The sequence below is a fragment of the Diceros bicornis genome, chromosome 4 (genome assembly GCF_020826845.1).
Source record: "Diceros bicornis minor isolate mBicDic1 chromosome 4, mDicBic1.mat.cur, whole genome shotgun sequence".
In the NCBI taxonomy this organism is placed as follows: domain Eukaryota; kingdom Metazoa; phylum Chordata; class Mammalia; order Perissodactyla; family Rhinocerotidae; genus Diceros; species Diceros bicornis.
The window spans coordinates 61,905,749-61,911,621 of NC_080743.1; positions in this window are offsets into that span (position 1 = coordinate 61,905,749).

The following is a 5,873-nucleotide window of genomic DNA, read 5'->3' on the forward strand; positions in this document are numbered from 1 at the left end:
AGACCCACATAGGGGATTTGCCCCACCTTCCAAAGCCTGAAAATATAGGGTTCTCCCATGCCTGAGGCCACCCCACACAGCTGCAATCCTCAGAGAGCTGGCAAGAGACTTAAAGGCTGGAGGCTTACAGCATTTGTAAGGCCCTGAGCCTAGCAACCCACCACGCTGGGGCCCTACTCACTTAAAAGAAATACTGCAACACAAATGTGGTATTACAACTTGCAGCCAACTGTGCTGGGGCTCCCCACACCTGATAAAGAGACTTAAGACCCCACTACAACTACAAGCAGCTGAGCATTAGAACAGCTGGCCAGGGGCATAACTAGGCCTCCCAGGGTGCCTATAGGGAGAGCAAACAGGGCACAACAGAAGGACACACATAGCCCACATAGGGGTCACCTCTGGAACACTGAGAAGTGAGGGAAGGACACTGCAGGGCCTCATAAGGCATCACTTATATAAGGTCATCTCTTTAAGAGCAGGAGACGTAGCTGACCTACCTAATACGTAGACACAGGCACAGGGAAACAGGCAAAATGAGAAGGCAAAGGAATACATTCCAAGTAAGGGAACAGGACAAAACCCCAGAAAAGGAACTAAGTGAAACAGAAATGAGCAACCTACATGACACAGAGTTCAAACAAAGAGTGTTGAGGATGCTCACTGATCTGGGGAGAAGAATAGGTGCACTAAGTGACAATGTCAACAAAGAAATGGAAGATATTTAAAAAAATCAGAAATGAAGAATACAATACTGGAAATGAAAAATTCGCTAGAGGGACTCAAAAGCAGAGTAGAGGATACAGAAGAATGGATCTGCTGGCTGGATGAAAGACTAGAAGAAATTACCCAAGCTGAAGAGGTAAAAGAGAAAAGAATTAAAAAGGGTGAGGACAGTCTAAGGGACCTCTGGGACAACATCAAGCACACTAATATCCGTGTTATAGGTGTCCCGGAAGGAGAAGAGCAAGACAAAAGGGGAGAGAATCTATTTCAAGAAATAATAGCTGAAAACTTCCCTAACCAAAGGAAGGAAACAGACATCCATGTACAGGAAGCACAGAGAGCCCCATACAAGATAAACCCAAAGAGGCCCACACCAAGACACATCATAATCAAAATGTCTAGAATTAAAGATAAAGAGAGAATCCTAAAAGCCGCAAGAGAAAGACAAGTTACATACAAAGGAAACCCCATGAGGCTTTCAGCTGACTTCTCAGGGGAAACCTTACAGGCTAGAAGAGAGTGGCATAATACATTTAAAGTGCTAAAAGGAAAAAACTTACAGCCAAGAATACTCTACCCACCAAGGTTATCATTCAAAATGGAAGGAGAGGTCAAAAATTTCCCAGACAAGCAAAAATTAAAGATGTGTGTCAACAAGAAACAAGTGCAACAAGAAATGTTAATGGGACTGATTTAAGGGAAAAAAGAAGACCACAAACAGGAAAAATGATCTATTTCAATGATAAGAGGGTAATGGATACAAATGTACAAAAAAGAGGTTAGAAATGATATCAAAAACATAAAATGAGGGAGGAGGGGAGTTAAAGACTAGAGTTTTCAGACAACGGTCAAACTAAAGTAACCATCAATTCTGTATAGAAGGAGAAAGAAACAGAGAAGGACTACTAAAAGACAGAGAAAATATGTTAAAAAATGGCAGTAAGTATATACTTATCAGTAGCTACTTTAAAGGTCAATGGACTAAATGCTCCAATTAAAAGGCATAGGGTGGCTGATTGGATAAAAATACAAGACCTGTATATATGCTGCATACAAGAGACACAATTCAGACCTAAAGACACTCACAAACTGAAAGTGAAGGGATGGAAAAAGATACTCCATGCAAATGGCAATGAAAAGAAAGCTGGAGTAGCAGTACTCATATCAGACAAAATAAACTGTAAAACAACAACGGTCAAAAGAGACAAAGAAGGGCATTACATAATGATCAAGGGAACAATCCAACAAGAGGATATAACACTTGTTAATATCAGCGCACCCTATGTAGGTGCACATATATATATAAAGCAATTATTAACAGACATAAAAAGAGAAATAGACAGCAACACAATAATAATAGGGGACTTTAACACTCCACTTACACCAACGGATAGATCATCCAAACAGAAGATCAATAAGGAAACATTGGCCTTAAATGACACACTAGAACAGATGGACTTAGTAGATATATACAGAGCATTCCATCCAAAAACCGAATAATACACGTTCTTTTCAAATGCACATGGAACATTCTCCAGGACTGATCATATATTAGGCCACAAAACAAGTCTCCATAAATTTAAGAATATTGAAATAATACCAAGCATCTTTTCTGACAACAGCAGTATGAAACTAGAAATCAATTATAGGAAGAAAATCGGAAAAGCCACAAATACGTGGAGATTATACAAAATGCTACTGAACAACGATTGGGTCAACTAAGAAATCAATGGAGAAATCAAAAAATATCTCGAGACAAATGAAAATGAAAATACCACACGCCAGAATTTACGGGATACAGCAAAAACGGTTCGAAGAAGGAAATTTATAGCAATACAGGCCTATCTCAACAAACAAGAAAGATCTCAAATGAACAACCTAACAATGCACCTAAAGGAACGGGAAAAAGAAGAACAAAAAAAGCCAAAATCAGTAGAAGAAGGGAAATAATAAAAATCAGAGCAAAAACAAATGAAATAGAGACTAAAAAAAAAAATAGAAAAATTTAATAAAACCAAGAGCTGGTTCTTTGAAAAGATAAACAAAATTGACAAACCTTTAGCTAGACTCACCAAGAAAAAAGAGAGAAGGCACAAATAAGTAAAATCAGAAATGAAAAAGGAGAAATTACAACAGACACCTCAGAAATACAAAAGATTATAAGAGAATACTATGAAAAGCTATATGCCAACCAATTCGATAATCTGGAAGAAATGGATAAATTCTTAAAATCATACAACCTTCCAAAACTGGATCAAGAAGAAATAGAGAATTTGAATAGACTAATCACCACTAAGGAGATCGAAACAGTAATCCAAAACCTCCCCCAAAATAAAAGTCCAGGACCAGACAGCTTCCCTGGTGAATTCTACCAAACATTCAAAGAAGACTTAATACCTATCCTTCTCAAACTCTTCCAAACAATTGAGGAGGGAGGGAAGCTCCCTAACTCATTCTATGAAGCTGACATTACCTTGATACCAAAACCAGACACAAGGACAACACAAAAAAAGAAAATTACAGGTCAATATCACTGATAAACATTCACGCAGAAAACGTCAACAAAGTACTAGCAAATCTCATACAACAATACGTTAAAAAGATTACACACCATGATCAAATGGGATTTATTCCAGATATGCAGGGATGGTTCAACATACACAAATCAATCAACGTAATACACCACATTAATAAAATGAAGAATAAAAATCACATGATCATCTCAATAGATGCGGAGAAAGCATTTGACAAGATACAGCATCCATTTATGATAAAAACTCTGAATTAAATTGGTATAGAAGAAAGTACCTCAACATAATAAAGACCATATATGAGAAACCCGCAGCTAATATCATCCTCAATAGTGAAAGACTAAAAGCTATCCATCTAAGAACAGGAACCAGATAAGGATGCCCACTGTCACCACTCCTATTTAACATAGTACTGGAAGTCCTAGCCAGAGCAATCAGGCAAGAAAAATAAATAAAAGGGATCCAAATTGGAAAGGAAGAAGTGAAACTCTCACTATTTGCAAATGACATGATTTTATATATAGGAAACCCTAAAGGATCCACCAAAAAACTTTAGAGGTAATAAACGAATAAGGTAAAGTTGCAGGATACAAAATCAACATACAAAATTCAGTTACATTTCTATACACTAACAATGAAGTAGCAGAAAGAGAAATTAAGAATACAATCCCATTTACAGTTGCAACAACAAGAATAAAATACCTAGGAATAAACTTGACCAAAGAGGTGAAAGATCTGTACACTGAAAATTGTAAAATATTGCTGAAAAAATTTGAAGAAGACACAAAGAAATGGAAAGATATTCCATGCTCTTGGATTGCAAGAGTTAACGTAGTTAAGACGTCCATACTTCCTAAAGCAATCTATAGATTCAATGCAATCCCTATCAAAGTTCCAACAACATTATTCACAGAAATCGAACAAAGAATCCTAAAATTTATATAGAACAACAAAAGACCCCGAATAGCTAAAGGAATCCTGAGAGAAAAGAAAAAAGCTGGAGGTATCACACTCCCTGATTTCAAAATATACTACAAAGCTATAGTAACCAAAACAGCATGGTACTGGCACAAAAGCAGACACACAGATCAAAGTAATAGAATTGAAATCCCAGAAATAAACCCACACATCTATGGACAGCTAATCATCGACAAAGGAGCCAAGAACATACAATGGAGAAAAGACAGTCTCTTCAACAAATGGTGTTGGGAAAACTGGATTGCCACATGAAAAAAAAAAAATGAAAGTAAACCTTTACCTTACACCACACACAAAAATTAACTCAAAATGGATTAAAGACTTGAATGTAATACCTGAAACTATGAAACTTCCAGAAGAAAACATAGGCAGTACGCTCTTCGACATCGGTCTTAGCAACATGTTTTCAAGGACCATGTCAGACCGGGCAAGAGAAACAATAGAAAAAGTAAACAAATGGGACGACATCAAACTAAAAAGCTTCTGTGCACTGGGGCCAACCTGGTGGTGCAAGCGGTTAAGTACGCGTGCTCCACTGCCATGGCCCGGGGTTCACCAGTTCAGATCCCGGGCACGCACCAATGCACCGCTTGTCCAGCCATGCTGTGGCGGTGTCCCATATAAAGTGGAGGAAGATGGGCACAGATGTTAGCCCAGGTCCAGCCTTCCTCAGCAAAAAAGAGGAGGATTGGCAGATGTTAGCTCAGGGCTGATCTTCCTCACAAAAAAAAATAATAAAATAAAAATAAAAACAACATTTAATAAATAAATAAATAAAAATATAAAGCTTCTGCACAGCAAAGGAAACCATCAACAAAACGAAAAGACAACCTAAGAATTGGGAAAAGATATTTGCAAATCATACATCTGATAAGGGATTAATCTCCAAAATATAGAAAGAACTCATGCATCTCAACAACAAAAAAATTAACAACCCAATTAAAAAATGGGCAAAAGACCTGAACAGACATTTCCCCAAAGAAGATGTATAGAAGGTCAACAGACACATGAAAAAATGTTCAAAATCATTAACTATCGGAAATGCAAATCAAAACTACATTGAGATATCACCTCATGCCAGTCAGAATGGCTATAATTAACAAGACAGGAAACAACAGGTGTTGGAGAGGATGTGGAGAGAAAGGAGCTCTCATACACTGCTGGTGGGAGTGCGAACTGGTGCAGCCAATATGGAAAACAGTGTGGAGATTCCTCAAAAAATTAAGGATAGAACTACCATATGATCCAGCTACTCCACTGCTGGGTATTTATCCAAAGAACTTGAAAACACCAATGTGTAAAGATACATGCACTCCTGTGTTCATTGCAGCATTATTCACAATACCCAAGACTTGGAAGCAACCTAAGTGCCCATCAAGGGACTAATGGATAAAGAAGATATGGTATATATACTCAGGGGAATACTACTCAGCCATAAGAAACGATGAAATCCAGCCATTGGTGACAACATGGATGGACATTGAGGGTATCATGGAAAGTGACATAAGTCAGAGGGAGAAGGTCAAATACCGTATGATTTCACTCATTAAGTAATAGATAATAACAACAACAAACAAACACATAGAGATAGAGATTGGGTTGGTGGTTACCAGAGGGGAAGGGGGAAGGGAGGAGGGT